Below are 18,759 nucleotides of genomic sequence, written 5' to 3'. Positions count from 1 at the left end.
AAGATATTGCAATCTTGTATAATCACATACACATAATCTGGTGTCCGTCAACTCTGCTGTACTCTACTGGTTTTGGAGGAAGTCACAGGTGCTTCTCACACTCAAGGGAGGGGGGAGGGGAGAGCCTACACAAAGATGTGGACACCAGGAGGTGGGGGTCATCGGGGTCACCTGAGCATCTGTTCTGGTGTTCCCCAGAAGAGCGCCCCACACATAAAAACGTTAACAACAGTAAAAATGATAGCTCACATCTCGTGAGCACTAACTACGTGCTAGGCCCTCAGTGTTCTCAGCACGTATATGCATTAGCCCATTTAACCCACAACAACCCTATGAGACAGGTATGCTGCCACTGACTGATGGGGAAAACAAAGGCAAAAGAAAAAAATTAAATTTCCTTACAACTTACAGCCCATGGGGAAGTACTCGACACAGGCAGAGTGAACTTCCTCAAGAAGTTCAGCTACCTCTGGGGCACCTGGGTGGCTCAGTTGGTTAAGTGTCTGACTCTTGATTTCGGCTTGGGTCACGATCTTGTGGTTTGTGAGTTACATACCCTGGTCGGGCTCCCCGCTGGCAGTGCAGAGACTGCTTGGGATTCTCTCCCTCTCTCTCTCTCTCTCTCTCTCTCTGCCCCACCCCCTCTTTGATAGCTTTTTGCTATCTGGTGTAACAAGATATTCCTGGCTCCAGGCATTTCTGGATCAAAGATTATGCACCTTTTACACTTAAATTTTGATGAAATCCAATTTATCATATTTTTTCTTTTATAGATCACGCTTTTGGTGTCATACCTAAGAAAATTGTCCCAACCTGAAACTAATGTCACATAGTATGTCAATTATACTTCAGTAATAATTTATGAAAAGATAATCGTCCCTAAGATCAAAATTATTTACTGTTTTCTTTTTAGAAATTTCATAGTTTAAGCACTTATACTTAAGTTAGCTTTTCTATACTCCACAGTTCTGATTACAGCATGTCTGCAGTCTAGATTAGTTTTTTTTTTTTAATTTTTAATGTTTATTTATTTTTGAGAGAGAGAGAGAGCATGTGAGCAGGGGAGGGGCAGAGAGAGAGGGAGACACAGAATCCAAAGCAGGCTCCAGGCTTTGAGCTGTCAGCACAGACCCTGATGTGGGGCTCAAAGTCATGAAATGTAAGATCATGACCTGAGGTAAAGTCAGACACTTAACAGACTGAGCCACCCAGGTGCCCCTATTTAGACACAGGAGAATGAAGTGTACGTACGAAAAGAGCAAAACTACAGAGAGTAGAAACTGAAAGTCACCCTTGTATACATTGTTATTTACTCATCAAGAAATCTAGATTAAGGGTACCTGGGTGGCTCAGTTGGTTAGGGCTCCCGTCAAGATTTCAGGATTCATGGGTTCGAGCCCTGCATGGGGCTCCGTATTTGGAACCTGCTTGGGATTCTCTCTCTGCCCCTCCCCCAATCATTCTCATGCCCTCTCTCTCTCTCTCTCTCTCTCAAAATAAATAAACTTAACATTTTTTTTTAAAAGCTCAGCTGCCTCAATGTTAACATGTTGCTGCAGGCAAAAAGCAACAGGCAACCTTAGCTTGACATTAGCCCAAACACCAGGATCCTGTAAAAAATTCCTTGGGAAACTTCCTTTATCTCTCTCTCCCCGGTTCCCCATATATGTCAGCGATCATCCTCCAAGCATATGGTGCACTGACACACTTCTGAAGGGTCTCGTGACTAGAGTTTTACTAGGCAGTAGTAAATGACCTTTTCCCAACAACAGCTAGCCCTAACCCCCTCCCAACTTGAAGGTATAAAAGCATCCACTCTCACCACCCCACTGCACCTCTTTCTGCTCACAGGTCCTGTCTGCATAGTTTAATAAAAACACCCTTTGGGGCACCTGGGTGGCGCAGTCGGTTAAGCGTCCGACTTCAGCCAGGTCACGATCTCGCGGTCCGTGAGTTCGAGCCCCGCGTCAGGCTCTGGGCTGATGGCTCGGAGCCTGGAGCCTGTTTCCGATTCTGTGTCTCCCTCTCTCTCTGCCCCTCCCCCGTTCATGCTCTGTCTCTCTCCGTCCCAAAAATAAATAAAAAACGTTGAAAAAAAAACACAAAACTTTTCTTTAAAAAACAAAAAACAAAAAACAAAAACAAAACAAAACAAAAAACACCCTTTTTGCACCGAAGACGTCTCAAGAATTCTTTCTTGACCATTCACTCCTGAACCCCCACATTTCCCATCAGGAGGAAACTCAGGCAACGAGAGAATCCGTAACTTGCCCAAGTTGCAGAAATGGTAAATGGAAGGTGGGTTTGAAACCAGTCCTAATACCAGTAAGGATTCTGCTTCTCACACCGGCCTCTGCAGACCCCTCAGGGCTATCGAAAGCATAAAGGGAGCATTTTTCCTCCAAGCAGGCGAAATGGACTAAGAAATGGACTAAGGGATCTGTCGCTGGGAGGTACAGGGTGTGGGGGAGGGGGGGGAAAGGCATTGACAATGCAAGGTCCCAGGTTCTGTTTCAGGAGGTCTAGGTAAGGAATTTGGAACATGTGGTCAATCTTAGGAGCACTCATGTTTGAAAAAGTATGCTTTTCATACTTTTTTAATTTTTTAAATATTTTTAAAAATATTTTATATTAAAATTAAATTAAATATATATTAAATTTATTAAATATATTAAATATATATTAAAATTAAATATATTTTTAAATATTTTATTGATTATTTTTAATTGTTTTTAGTATTTATTTTTGTTTTGTTTTGTTTTAATTTTTTTTTTTAACGTTTATTTTTGAGACAGAGAGAGACAGAGCATGAACAGGGGAAGGGCAAAGAGAGAGGGACACAGAATCAGAAGCAGGCTCCAGGCTCCGAGCCATCAGCCCAGAGCCCGACGCGGGGCTCGAACTCACGGAGTGCGAGATCGTGACCTGAGCTGAAGTCGGACGCTTAACCGACTGAGCCACCCAGGCGCCCCATTTAGTATTTATTTTTGAAAGACAGAGAGAGACAGCACGAGTGGGGGAGGGGCAGAGAGCGAGGGAGAGAGAGAATCTGAAGCAGGCTCTAGGCTCTGAGCTGTCAGCACAGAGCCCGATGCGGGGCTGGAACTCCCAAACCGCGAGATCACGACCTAAACTGAAGCTGGACACTTAACCGACTGAGCCGCCCTGGTGCTCCTAGAACATAAATTTAAAATGAACTTCATCCTTTGGGGCGCCTGGGTGGCTCAGTCGGTTAAGCGTCCGACTTCGGCCTAGGTCGTGATATTGGGGTCCTCCAGCGGTCGGTGAGTTTGAGCCCCCTGTCGGGCTCTGTGCTGACAGCAGGCCTGGAGCCTGCTTCAGATTGTCTCCCTCTCTCCCTCCCCCACCCACACTCCGTCTCTCAAAAATGAATAAACGTTAAAACAACTTTTTTTAAGTTTATGTTCTATTAGGCACGTCCCCCAATTATTTGAGATGATGTGCCAAACTTGCAGCACCTCTTTTAAGACCTGAATTTTCAATGAAATGGCAGCTGCTTACATCTCACCCCTAAGTCCGAGACCAAGGGGTTTATTTCACCCTCTTCTGCCACTGGAGTTTGAGAAGGTCCGCACCATGTATTCCGCCGAGGCAAATGCTGCCCAGAAATGAGAGCATCTAGGGGCGCCTGGGTGGCGCAGTCGGTTAAGCGTCCGACTTCAGCCAGGTCACGATCTCGCGGTCCGTGAGTTCGAGCCCCGCGTCAGGCTCTGGGCTGATGGCTCGGAGCCTGGAGCCTGTTTCCGATTCTGTGTCTCCCTCTCTCTCTGCCCCTCCCCCGTTCATGCTCTGTCTCTCTCTGTCCCAAAAATAAATAAAAAACGTTGAAAAAAAAATTTAAAAAAAAAAGAAAAAGAAATGAGAGCATCTAGGAGATGACCCAATACACAGGTCACGACCAGATGGAACTGACCTTCCTAGGACAAGGGAGCAAACAGCAGGGTTTCCTTCCAGCAATGTTTTATGAGAACGACAATTAACAACTATACGGTCTGAACTCATTCCAGACCCCTCCGACCCACCTCCTGACTTTTGAGAGTGGTGCCCAGTAAGTGAGATACTTGGGTTTCTTCAGCCTTGGTTCCCCGTGACAACAGAAATCTTCTGGGACTGGGAGGTGGAAGACAGTGAGGAGGGATTAGAAAAGATGGCAAAACTCACAGGCTTTAGAGTCAAATTGACTCACCTGGGTTCTCATTCTGGTTCTGCCACTTCGGATTGGCTCTGTGTCTATGAGCAAGTTACTTCACCTGCCCGAGACTTTTTTGTAGAAGTAGGAAGATAGAAATGTACCTCACTTATCACATCAGTTCTAACCTTCTAGCGAAAAAACAAAAAAAAAAAAAGAAAAACAAACTAAAACCAAACGACTTGCAGAGAATGCTGAAGGGAGGGATAAAGAAGTGAGAGTGTGGGAGCCCAGGTCTTTGGGAGGGCCCCGAAAGAGGACAAGACCATCAAAGCAAAGCTTAGGCATCGGGGCTTTAACAGATCAGAGGTCTCAAAGGCAGATCTGCTGTCCCTGGAAATTGGGATTTGGGAATTTGTAGGGGCACTTTTGGTTTTCACTTTGATGGGGCTCTTCTGGTCCTTAGCAGATGGGGACCAGAGATTCCTAACATCCTTCAGTGTTTGGGACAGACCCACATTACCGAGAATTCTTCCATGTCCTGCACGAGTTTCTAATGTCCCACTGGTCATTTATATGTAAGTGGAAAAAAAAACGTGTTGAGGGGCGCCTGGGTGGTTCAGTTGGTTAAGTGTCCAACTTCAGCTCAGGTCATGATCTCACGGTTCGTGAGCTTGAACCCTGCATTGGGCTCTGTGCTGACAGCTCAGAGCCTGGAGCCTGCTTCAGATTCTGTGTCTCCCTTGCTCTCTGCCCTTCCCCGCTCGCACGTTCTCTCTCTCTCTCTCAAAAAAAAAGACATAAAAAAAAGAAAAAGAAAAAAACCTGTTGATAATCCTCTGCACCGAGACCCTTAACTTTTTGTATGTACACACGTAATATTACATGCATAGTTTTAGTACACACTGAATTATTCAAGAATTCTACTGAAGCATTTATTACGAGAATTTCCCTTGTATGAATCCAGATCTTTACAAAAGACATTCACCGTTTCAGAAGATTGTGTCTCTGTAGGCAACACGAGTCTGTATTTGGAGCCATCCCAGTTCACAATGATGGCTTCAGTTATGTCTTCTCATGTGATCCTGACTGAGCACGTGCATGTGGAAATGCAGGTTTCTGTAGCACAAAGTACTTTCACTTCATTTTTCCTTGATTTTTAAAATGATGTGGGTAGATAGGATATTATCTATAAATTTCACTTCATTCATTAAAAAATATAGACCAAGTGCATGCTATGTATTAGGCACTATCTAGATGCTGGGGATGTGACAGGGCATTGCAAAATATTTGTTGTTAAAAGGCCTGTTGGACACAGTCAAGATCCACCGGTAGGCTAAACTGGATTTTCATCCTAGCCCCACAGCCATTGACTAGTATGTGACTTGAGACACATCTTTTCGCCTCTCTGAGCCTCAGCGTCCTTGTAGACTGAATGAGATCAAGCCTCCCGGAATATGTGCTCATTGAATGGGAGCTGTCAGCATTATTACTATGCAAATCGATTTCTTTATGGCATCGGTATACTAAAACCATTTTCTCTTTCTCAGATAATTCCTCTAACTCCATTGCCTAGCTATCTCTGCATTTTGAGGCTCCTCCTCTCCCTCCGGGCTCTAAGTCGTCCAGAATCCCCAGTGATTTATTCAGTGCCAAACAGAGTGGTGGGGCCTGATTTTTGAGGGCCCTGGCTCTGGGCGACGTCTTCCGGTACCACTCAGGGCCCCGGAGTGGGAGTCCACTGCTGTTGTGACGCATCATCGCCACGCGGTGGCGCTGTTGAGGTTTGGTCCTGGACGTTGCGAGCGTCACCATCCCGGCAAGAACTTCAGGGACGCCTATTCCTGTGCCCGCCCACCTCTCACGCAACCACTGTCTTCCCAAGCATGATCGCTGGGCTTAGGAAGGCAGGACCAGAGAAGAGTCTGGCCTCACCGGACGAAAATTAGCCCGAATTTACACTCCCTACACGCATCTAAAAATGAAAGCCAAGTTCTGGCCTCGGAGCCTCACACCACCTTCTTGACGTCAACTCTTGCATCTCAAACTTGGCCAAAACTGCATATCGTTTTAATCCCCACCACACTTCCGGAATCCTCTATCTTAGCGTATGGCATCGCTGTTTCCCCCAGTTGTTCGGTCCAGAGACCAGAAGTGTCCGTGATTCTTCCCTTTCCTTCATGTCCCACATCTAACCCATTTTCAAATGATCTGGATTCCACCTCTCAGTATCTCCCAATTCATCCACTTATCTCCGTTCCCATGGCCACCCTTCATGGCCAAGCCACCATCACTGCTTGCCTGACTGGATCCACTCTTGCCTCCAATAATTTACTCTCCCTGAAGCAACCAGAGGGACCTCCTTAAACAGAAACGGGACCAAGTGTGGGCTGTGGTGTGCAGACCAGAGCCCCTTTTGTGAATGGACTTGGTGTCCAGCTACTGGGAGAGCTGCCTTCGGCTGTCAACTCCTCAGGGATTGTCGTGCTCCCCTCCCCAAGCAGCTGCTACCTAATGACAAATCTGAAGGGTCACCTTAGCCTCAGAACCCCCTGAGGGGTGAGGAATAACATCCACTGAAATTGCATAGCCGTTCGATATCTCCGCCCGGTCTTGACTTTCCCTCTCTTTTCTTGGTGTTGGTCCTGAGAGCACCCCTCACAGACATCCTGCCTGCCAAACCCTGTCTTAGAATCTGCTCCCTGCAGATCCCAACCTAAGTGACACCATGTACTTGGAATGAAATCCAAGCTCCATACCATGACCTGTTAGGTTGGGCACAATCTGGTCCCTCCCTCCTGTCTGAACTCATCTCCTGTCTCCTGTGCTACCCTTCACTATGCCCCTGCCACCGTGACTCCTTCCCTGTCTACAAGCTGACTGCTCTCCTGTCTCAGGGCCTTTGTACTGTCCGTCCCTTCTGCCTGGAGAGACTTCTGCTCTGCAGAGGTCACATTTCTTCCCAACTGTCCAGTCTCTGCCTAAATGCTGTTTCTTCAGAGTAGGACCACTGATATCTAAAGAACCCGCCCTTTTCTCAAAACACTATATATTTCAGTATTTATCATAACATGCCCTTATTTGCTTATTCCCACTGGACTGGAAACTTCTGAGAGCAAGGACCTTGATTATCTGACTCCCTTCTGTCTTTATCCTCATATGCCTGACCCTTGGGGCCATTTTCCCCATCAGACACCTTAGGCCTCTTAGCTTTCCAAGGCCTATGAAGATGTTAGAGTCTGGAAAAAAATTTTACAGAGTCTACAGGTTTCTTAAAAATAAAAATTGCTATATATTTCATTAAATGCCTCATTAACTTTATTGTTAAACTTGATATTCATAAATATTTTGGTATAACTGAGAAGGATTTTTGAGTTATAATTTCTCGACCCAAGACCATCTGGAGTATATAGGATGATTGCTTACAAATATCACAGCAGGGGCACCTGCGTGACTCAATTGGTTAAGCATCCCACTTTGGCTCAGGTCACACAGAGCCTGTTTTGGAACCTCTGTCCCCCTCTCTCCCTGCCCCTCCCCTGCTTGTGCTCCCCACTCGCACTCTCTCTTTTTCTCAAATATAAATAAACATTTTAAAAACTCACAGCAAATCACAATTTAAACAAATTACACGAAGTCAGATCATTTCAAAAACAAAATTATAACACTCCTTTCAAAAAATTTTATAGCAAAATATTATTTAATATGGGACATAGGTGCATTTTATAAGATGTGGTAAGATATGGGGTGAGGAACCAAAAAGGGCCAAAAAATGATGTTGCCTTGGCCATTAGTGGGTTTCCCCTAGTATTTGTTGAGTGACTGGATGGATGGATGGATGGACAGATGGCTGGATGGGTGGAGATTCTGGGCCCCAGGACTTCAGCCCAAACTCTTTTTCCTGGAGGTGGGTTTATCTCTCAGCCTTGACTGAACAGCTATGGTCCACCTACAGGTCTCCCTGGCTGAATCATCAGGCCAAGGGTTAGCGTAATGACCTGCCTTGCCTCCAATCGCAAGTGCTCTATATCTTCGTGCGTAAATTGATTCATATCTTCCCCGCTTTGTGGCCAAAATCTCAGGCTACCGCAGCTTTGGAGGGCCCCCCCAAAATTCCTGTTACACCCTAGTCCCAGAATGACCTTAACTCCTGCTTGCATAACTAGGAAAAGTCATCCAATAACAGCAATGATAATGCATACCTAGTGCTTACTCAGTGCCCCTGTGCTACACCTTCCACGGGAATCATCTTTTGATTTAAAAAAGTCATCTCCAGGAGATGTGAGGCCTTCAGGCCTAGAAGGAAAGGCTGACATCTTAAGAGCTTTCACAACGGAAGCCACTTAAGTCTCTGTTTTAACTAGCCAGCAAGTTGTTATTTTGGAGGATTTGGTCAAATGAGGTACAGCAATTTAAAACCTGAAACTAGACCCAAGTCTAGGCTAATACCACCGTTCGTGGGGTGGGAGTGTGGCGAGCAAGTGTGGGAGTCTGCGTGCAAGGGCCACAAGAAACCAATTTATCCGGTTTGTCTGACAGCATGGTGGGACCGGTCACGGGCCAAGCTGTTGGCAGGTGGCGTGGGGTAGGCTGGCATAGAGACTCTCCTGGGGTGGGGGAATACAGACCCGGGGGAAATGACAGTCACTTGACTTTCATCTGCTGGAGGTAAGCACAGAGCCCACCCATCCCCAAGTCCCGGTCCAGAGCCCTGGGGGCCGGGCTCCCCTGTATGCCCACGGTGTGCTTCAGTGCCAGCCTCCTCGCCCCTCCCTGGGAAGCCCTCCTACCATGCTCCCTCCTGCCCCAATCCTCAGGCTGGCTCCAGACTCCAGGCAGCAGTCTCCTTCCCCAGGGGCCAAATCTTGGTCTTCTGTGGGTATCTTTCTATAAACAGATTCTCCAAATAACACCTGAGCCAGTCCTGTGTTTCAGAGGGGAGCTCCTTTGTCACCAGAGACTAGTTCCTCTGAGCTCGTGGCCTCTGAGACTCTGAGATTAAGTTGTCTAAAGTCTACAGCAAAGCTCCCCTAGAGCCTGCGTTCTTGCCCTGGATCAGGCTACCTACAGCGGGACTTGACCATGCGCGCCTCTTCTCCTCATCTCCAAAACAGGGGCTGGTGTCCATGCTACGCAGGTTATTGTGAAGAATGAAGGAGTTCATGCCTGAAACACCCTCAGAACATGACCCGGCACGTGGCAAATCCTTCAAATTATTAGTTGTTATTGCGTCATAAATCCTTCCCACTTTTGTGAGTAGCTTTCATTGACTTGTTTGCAGAGCAGGTCAGAACTGGAGTGGACCTCTGAGACGGTCCACGGCCACCCCTTCAGTTGGTGAATGTAAACCAAGAAGAAAGGATCTGCTATCAGCTCACTGCCTTCAAGGCAGCTTGGCGCTGAGAACAGAATATGAGCCCTGAGATTTAGGAGGTCTTTGTGAGCATTAAGTGAGAGGATTGTGGGAAACTCCCTACCGGGCACAGTGACTTGTCCAGCATACAGTAGATACTCATTAAGGTTGGTTTTTCTTCTTCCCTCCCAGACCAGTACTCTAGTCTCTTCACTGAGTTCGGAGGTAAAAGCTGACACAAATCAGGAGACTGGAGGACAGTTTGGTGTGGGGAGTGGGGGGAGTGGGAAGGGTAATGGGGACCACTGGACAGCCAATGGGTACAGGGCCCTGGCAGAGGTAAGGGGGTACCCATGTCAAAAAGGACCTTCCAGTGTGTCATTCTCCCCTCCCCACATGGTAACAGAAAGACACAGGCTCTGGAGTTGCCCAGTCTCTACCATGATTTATTATTATTTTTTTAATATTTATTTATTTTTGAGACACAGAAAGAAAGAGAACGAGAGAGCACGAGCAAGGGAGGGTCCGAGAGAGGGGGAAACAGAGGATCTGAAGCGGCTCTGTGCTGACAGCAGAGAGCACAACACAGGGCTTGAACCCGCGAACTTCGAGATCATGACCTGAGCTGAATTCAGATGCTTAACCCACTGAGCCACCCAGATGCCCTCTACCACTTATCTTTTTAATGTTGACAGTTTCCCACCCATTTTCCCCGTCTTCCCTCAGACCTCGGCAACTGCTACTCTACTTTTTCTATGAATTTGCTTATTCTGGGATTTTTTTTTTAACTTTATTTATTTATTTTGAGAGAGAGAGAGAAAGAGGGAGAGAAAGAATCCCAAGCAGGCTCCGCGCTGTCAGCACAGAGTCTGACAGGGGGCTCGATCTCACGAACCTCAAGGTCATGACCTGAGCCAGAATCAAGAGTGGGACGTTAACCAACTGAGCCACCCAGGCGCCCCTGGGTATTTCGTACAAAGGGAATTATACGATATGTGTTCTCTTGTGCCTGGCTCCTTTCACGGAGCATCGTGTCTTCAAGGTTCACCTGTGACGTCGTGTGTGTCCTCACTTCGTGCCTTTTTGCTGCTGAGTAGCTTTTGACTGGATGGAGCCACCACGTTAGGACATTAGGTGTACCGCTGCTGTGAACATGCGTGTGCAAATTTTTGTGCAGACATATGCTTTCATTTCCCTTGGGTGTATCCCTACAAGTTGGAATTGCTAGGACGTGCGGTGACCCCGCGTTTAACACTCTGGGGAACTGCCAGGCCATTAACCACAGCGGCCGCCCTGCTTTACTGAGGGTTCCAGTTTCTCCACATCTTTGTCAACACTTGTTGTCTTTTTATTATCATAGCCATCCACTTGTTTGTGAAATGGTTTCTCGTGATATATTCTTTTCAATGTTTATTTATTTATTTTTGAGAGAGACACACACACACAGTGCAAGCAGGGGAGGGACAGAGAGAGAGAGGGAGACACAGAATCCAAGGCAGGCTCTAGGCTCTGAGCTGTCAGCACAGAGCCTGACACAGGGCTCGAACTCACGAACCGTGAGATCATGATCGGAGCTGAAGTCGGATGCTTAACCGACTGAGCCACCCAGGTGCCCCTGTCACGATAATTTTGATTTGCATTTCTCTAATGAATAATGATATTGAGCATCGTATTATGTGTTTACTGGCCACTTGTATCTCTTCTTTGGAGAAATGTTTTCTCAAATGCTTTGCCTATTTAAAAAAAAAAGGGTTGTCTTTTTATTGTTGAGTTGTAAGGTTTTTTTTTAATATATTCTAGTTACAATTCCCTTATCAGATATATAATTTGCAAATATTTCTTTCTATTCTGTGAGTTGTCTTTCATATTCTTGATGGTGTCCATGGACGCACATGTTTTAAATTGTTACGTATCACTTATTAACTATAAGACCTTCAGCAGATTGCTCTGCGTCTTTGAGCATTTCTTCATCTGCCGAGTGAGCCTAATGAAGTCTTAAGGGAATGTGATGACAGTACAACGAGAGGAGAGTCACAGAAAGCCCAGATCACAGGGGTTGGTTGGGCCGGGACAAAACCTACACTCTGCTGAGCCCTTCAGGGCAGGAGGCGAGTGTCTCTGAGGCTCCAGGTCAGGGTGAGCCACAGGCCTCCCCAGGCCACTCTCCCCATAACTTCAACTCTCTGTTTGTGGTCTTCATCCACCAGAGCAGGAGCTCCCTGAAGTCAGGAACCTTGTTGGCTTTGCTCATTGTTGTGCCCTCAGGGCCTAGCACAGCACCAGACCCGGAGAGTGCTTATCAAATATGTAACAAATGAATGAATGAAAAGGAGAAGAAATCCCTTGCCCAAGGTCACACAAGGAACGGAACGCGGGACTTCTAGCTTCCTGGCCAGGGTATACCTTGATGATGCCTATTTCGGTCAGCTTGGGCTGCAGTAACAAGATACCAAAGACTGGGTGGCTTAAACAACACACATTTGTTTCTCATGGTTCTGGAGGCTGGAAAGTCCAAGATCCCCAGATGCCAGAAGATTTGGTGTCCAGTGAAGGTTAACTTCCTGTTTTGCCATTGGCTGCCTTCTTGCTCTATCCTCATGTAGGGGCGGGGCGGTGCTCTGGTTTCCTCTGCTTTTTGGGGGGGGGGTGCTCATTCATCATCTCATCTAACCCTAATTACCTCCCAAAGGCCCCACCTCCAAAATACTGTCACATTGGGGGTTAGAGGTTCAATACATGAGCTTTAGGGGGATACAAACATTTAGTCCACAGCAATGCCTAACTCCGTGGTATTAGGTGAACTTTGTGTTTATAATTAATAGCCTTTTTAAAACATATTTATTTATTTTTGAGAGAGAGAGAGCATGAGCGGGGGAGGGCAGAGAGGGAGGCACAGAATCCAAGGCAGTCTCCAGGCTCTGAGCTGTCAGCACAGAGCCTGATGCAGGGCTCGAGCTCATGAACCACGAGATCATGACCTGAGCTGAAGTCTGACACTTAACTGACTGAGCCACCCAGGCACCCCAGTAATTAACAGCTTTTTAAAAAAGTGTAGCCTTGGTAAAATTTCAAACCAATCATTTCTACACATATTTTAGGCCCCAGATAGACACTTTCAGTCTAAAAATAGCTAGGAAAATTACAGACTTAAGATAGGAGCTACACAAGACATACGTGTATAAGCGTGCTGCTCAGAGAGGGCTCCTATCTTTAGCAGAGTCTAAGGAGAAACATCTGCCCTTGGATCTCCACTCGGATGTTCTGCAGGCAACTTAACCTTTTCAGGGCTGAACTCATCACCTTCCCTCACCCCATTCCACCCCACTCCCACCACGCCCTCCAGACTCCCATTTCAAGAAGGGCTCCACCAGCGGCCCAAGCCAGGCACACCCAGGAGGTACTCTTGACTCCCTGCTCCCATTCCCCATACCCACTCATCACCAAATGCTGGCAAATTTGCCTCCAAAATACTCTATTCCTGTTCATCGGCCCAACACAGTGGTTCTGCTCCCCCCAGGGCAGCCTCTGCCCTGGTCTGCTTACCTCCAGCCTGGCAGCCTGCTAACCGTCACCCGTGGCCCAGCCAAATGTCACCTCTCCGACTAAAGCCTGTTAAACCCCATTATTTCGCTGACCTAATTCCCAAGCCTTCTCCACCTGGTTCACTCCATTCCAGCAACTCCGGCATCTGTAGACCCACCAGGCAGACACCTACTTCCGGGCTTTTGCACTTACATGAGTTCCCCGCCTAGAATGTTTTTTCTCCAGATATCACATGACTCCTCCCACTCCTTCCAGTCTTTGCTCAAATACTCCTTCCTCTGATCCCTATTTTATTTATTTATTTTTAAAAATTGTTTATTTAAATTCAAGTTAGTTAACACACAGTGTAGTATTGGTTTTAGGAGTAGAACCCAGTGATTTATCACTGACATACAACACCCAGGGCTCATCCCAACAAGTGCCCCCCTCAATGCCTATCATCTATTTAGCTCATCTCCCCACCCACCTCCCTCAGTTTGTTCTCCATATTTAAGAGTCTCTTATGGTTTGCCTCCCTCTCTGTTTTTATCTTATTTTTCCTTCCCTTCCCCATGTTCATCTATTGTGTTTCTTCTGATCCCCTATTTTAAATTGCTAGTCTCTGAACTTTCTATTGCCCTTTTTGCTTTTTTTTTCTCACCCCTCATAACATTTGTCACCATCTCAGAGATGATTTGTTATACCTGCATGACCACTGTGTGTCGCCCACCAGAATGTGAGGGATCCTTGTCTGTGTTGTTTAGTGTGGTTTCACAGAGCAGGTGTTCAGTAGGCATTTGCTGAGGAATACATGGCTTGCCACCACCCACACAACAAAGCCCTGCCTCCCCCTCCAGCCTCATTTCCTTCCAGAAACTTTCATGGTTGTTAATGTGTATTTCCTCCACATACACCATGCTCGTGATCCATACCTTTGCTCATTCTGGGCTTAGAAAGCTTTCCTCCTTGGGGCTTCTGGCTAGCTCAGTCAGTAGGGCATGTGACTATTGATGTGACAGTCATGAGTTCAGGTCCCACATTGGGCATGGAGCCTACTGAAAGAGAGAGAGAGAGAGAGAGAGACCGAGAAAGAAAGCAAGAAAGCAAGAAAGCAAGAAAGCAAAGAATGTTCTCCCTTTCTCCTCTGCTACCATGTGCCTGATAACTCCTGCTCAATCTTCTAGAAACTAGATCTTGCTTGAATGTAGCCTCCTCCAGGAAAGCTCTCCCTCACTGCGAGAAGGAAGCCCACTGACCCAATCAAAGGAGGGATGCAGAGATTTGGAGCACAGTGAAGCCGGGCTTTAATCAACATTCTTGCAAGAGCAGGTGTCTGATGGACAGACACACTCAGGGCAGCTACAGCAGACAATTTATTTCCTAGAATGCAAATCTCTCCCCTGGTTCCTCATTGGCTGAGTACAGCAGAGGTTACAGCCTTACCCGGAAGTCACCTATGCCCATGTAAGGCAAAACATAGTCTGGTTGGAACAAATGTATATTCCCTGAGGTGATGCAGAGACTTTCAGTTCCCTCCTCCTTTTGTTCTTTGGCACATGCTCTTTCAAAGCCTGAGAAAAACAAGCCTGCAAAACGGAAAGGGGAAGAAGAACCAGGAAGTGAAGGTCTAAGGCTTTGGGACTCCATTGTTGGGGAGGTTCGTACATATTTCCCATAGGTGGTAAACCTATTGTTAACTAGACAGCACAGCTTTTATTTGGTATTTCTGAAAATGAATCGTCTCCCTCACTTCTCACACTTACCACTGTTCCTACCCGCCCCCCCCCCCCAGCTCTGTTGAATGGCCTTTTTGTGGGGTCCCACTGTACCCTTCGCTTGCTACATTGTTGAAATTATATTCCTCACCAAACTTTAGATTCATCAGCAACAGGGACTGCGTCTCTCTGATTTCCTCCAGTTCCCTACCTCCCTCCTCTTGGCAGAGCCTCTGGCCCTTGGGAGAGGCTCAGGGAATGCACTCTAAATCTGAGAGAATAGCGATAAGGGCCTCAGAGTCATTTCTGGGAATCAGGTGAGCTGCGAGAAAGCCTGATTACCTCAGTGTTTAGGCAATAATGAAAGTAAAATTTGATCATATGAAGCTTCATCCCGTGGGCCTCAACTGGGCAGACTTGTTTTCTATATTTTAAGATAAGAGACAGTGTAGCGGTTAGGAGCATGTACTTGGGAGTCAGAACCCTGGGTCTGAATTCAGACTCTGCCATGATCCTAGTTGTGTGACCTTGGGCAAGTTATATAACCACTCTGTGCCTCAGCTCCCTCATCTGGACCTTGAAATAATAGTAGTACCTGCTTCATTGCATTGCCATGAGGACTAAATGAATTACTGTATGTAAGGTGTGTAGAACCGAGGCTGGCGTTTCATAATCAATCACTATATAGGTATTTGGTAATATGGTTTAAATTGCTTTTTAAAAAAATAAGCTTAAAAAGTGAGTCAGCATGAAGAAAAGTGCTTGGTGATTGACAGTACAAGGAAAAGGTGGACCAAACGCAGAAACCTCAAGGCCAGGAGGGGTGGGGCTGTGGGCTTAGTGGAGTTAGAAGTACCTGGGCTCAAATCTGGTCCCCACCAGCACCCGTGTGCCTCAGCACTTGCTTTCGGCTCTCGGGTTCTCAGCTTCCCAGAGTTGCCAGATCACCAAAAACCAGTCTGTTTGACCAGCAGATGATCAATTTTTTTCTTTTAAGTGGTAGTTTTCCCTCTGGCCTTGCCCTTGACATTCTATAAACAAACAGATATTCCTGATCAACCCGCCCCCCCCCCCCTTCTCCCTGCTTCTACTGCCGTTGCCCCAGCAACTGCCCAGTGGTTCCCTGATCCAGTAATGTCCCTCTGCCCCTATCACTACCCTCACCACTGCCCTTGCCCCACGTCTGCCCCTTCTTCTACTTAAAACAACAACAAAATATTACAAATAGGGCCCCCAGACCCTTTCTAGGGTTTCATGGTGTCAAAACTATTTTCATAATACTGTTAAGGCATTATTTGCCTTTTCTACCTCACTCTTTCAAGAGTAGGTTTCAAGAGTAGGGTTTTTCCAGAGGCTATGTGACCCCTGATATTACAACAGATGTATGCAGAAACAGATAGGAGAATCCAGCGATCTCCCATTAAGCCAGACATTAAAAAGATTTGCAAAAGACTAAAACAGCCAGTCTTCCCTACAGTTTTTGTTTTGGAAAAGTTAGTTTTTACAAAACTGTGTTATTTCTGTTAATATATGATGAGATGAATGTTAATTTAGATAACTGGTAAATATATATATTAAAAAATTTTTTTAATGTTTATTTAGTTTTGAGAAAGAGAGAGACCGAGCGCAAGCAGGGGAGCAGCAGAGAGAGAGGGAGACCCAGAATCCGAAGCAGCCTCCAGGCTCCAAGCTGTCAGCCCAGAGACCAAGGCAGAGCTGAAACCCATGAATAGTGAGATCAGACCTGAGCTGAAGTTGGATGCTCAACCGACTGAGCCACCCAGGCGCCCCTAAATATATATACTTAAACAGACAAATGAACAAATCATCCTTTTAATGTCGTAGCAAATAGAGAAGACGTTGGGCTTTTATGGGCTTGGGCCCTGCCCCTTGCCTGGGCAGCAAAAAGCCTGCAGCAAATCACCCCAGCCAGATTTAATGTATTTTTCTGACGGCCTCTGGCAGGGGCAAAACTGAAATATCTACAAAAATCCTCAGGAATTTAGAGGATTGATTTTCATCCGGTTTTCCTGGAGTCCAGTCTCCCTAGAGGGAGGTAATAATGCCTTCTCTTTCTTTGCAAGATTGTTTCTCAGGATTAAATGAAATAATATCCCTAAAGCACCCGAGCATGACACTTCACAAACAGTTCTCGGCACAGCTGAGTTTGCTGGGATGGGCTCAGGGGCCTCGTGGCTGCTTGGAGGCTTGGCACAGAGCAAGGGTCCTCACTGCAGCCAGACAACCAAGGCAAAGGATTTGAAGTCTCCAAACCTGGGTTTGAGTCAAGACTCTACCACTTTAGGAGCAAGTTACACTCAACTGATTCTCAGCTGAATGAATGTGAAAAGCACTTCATAAACCATAAATAGGATCAGCACAGGGAGGATCACAGAGCCACGGGTTTAGGTCTGGAACTTTGGGAGAGGTGGTCCTAGGTCTGTATATTTCCACATCTGAATGCCGGGTAGAAGGGCAGAATCTACTGAGGGAGTGCTTTGAAGCAGGTCTAAGAGTCTCCATCTCCTGTGGCTTCTCATCCTCAAGCCTGTCTTGGGTTTTAAGATACCCTTTTATGCCACTTGAGGCCCAGATATCCCAAGTAGACCTGTGTGTCTAGGAATGTACCCTCTTTGTCCTATCTCTGGGCACTAACACTATCTAGAACTGTCAATGAGAATTCCAAAGGACTAATTCACAGTGAGATACTGTTTCCCCCAAGACTTTTCCAGTAATCATAATGGCTATTGAGCAATAAGAGGGTTCTTTGGTCAAAGTTAAAGAAGTGTCTTTTTTGCAAGATTTATCAGAGCTTTCAATATGCCAATACGTACTGTCAATCTCTGAGGGAATGCGGAAATGTATATGTGATGTTTCCCAAAAATGTTTGACCATGGAAACCTTATTCCAGGACTATCACCCAGGATTAGTTTACTGTGCAACACACTTTGGGAAATGCCACACTAAGCTTCCTGTCTCACTCCTCCTGAGTGTCTTTTGCTTCTTACAGGGGCTGATGTGCTGGCGTTTTGGTTAGCAAACTACAGCATGAGGGCAAAATCTGGCCCTGTGTTGGTAAATACGATTTTATTGGAACACAGCCCTGCCCATGTACCTATACATTGTCTATAATTGCTTTCACACCACAAAAGCAAAATTGAGGCTCATGAGAGAGAACACGTAGCTCACAAAGCCTAAAATATTTACTATCTGGCCCTCTACAGAAAAAGTTTGCTGACCTCTGCTGAAGCATTGCTCAACTGGGTTAGGTATAACTTCTGGAGAAGCAGCACCAGAAGAGACGTGAAGCCACACTATGAATGCTACATATGGCACATCTGCTTGGAGGGCCAGGTTAATGCAAAGATAAGTGATTTCAAGCATCATTTTATATTTTAAAACTGGACATACCGTGGAGTAGAATGCAAATTTTGCATAAATTTCAAAAATAAAATACTTCGAAGAAATTTCTCAGGCCTTAGGCTAGCTAGCACTGCTTCCCTGTATCAGTACACCCTCCCCGACCACCCCAATCCCTCGTACCTAACCAAAATGTTTATGTTTCTCCATTCCAAGGGGAATTTGGGTGATGTTTGAGAAATGCTGTTTTGTTGGGAAACCAAAACAAAGTTGATGTTTGTGTGTCAGCCAACGATGAGTGAAGGCGTTCACACTACCTATGGTATGCCGGCAGGTGAGGCAGGCTGTATCTAAGAGCTCTTTTACCATATCTCACAGAATCAGTACACCAAAAAGGCACATGCAGGCTTCTGAGTTTTGGGGTCAGTCCTGGGCTTGAGTCCTGGATCCCCCACTTAGTACCTTTATGACCCTGGGGAAGCAACTTTACTTACTCGAGCCTTCATTTCCTTAGCATAAAATGGTGATTAACATGCAGTAAAGTGTTCTGAACAAGGTAAGAACTTAGTAAGTGTTAACTACTAACATGTCAGCTAAATTTCCTGAATACGTAAAGAGCTCTGAAAAATCAAGAAAAAAATAGTCAAAACCAGTTGCAA

This window comes from Panthera pardus, unplaced genomic scaffold, assembly GCF_024362965.1.
Source record: "Panthera pardus isolate Hobbes unplaced genomic scaffold, ASM2436296v1 HiC_scaffold_12, whole genome shotgun sequence".
Classification (NCBI taxonomy): Eukaryota; Metazoa; Chordata; class Mammalia; order Carnivora; family Felidae; genus Panthera; species Panthera pardus.
Note: the sequence above shows the minus strand (reverse complement) of the source record.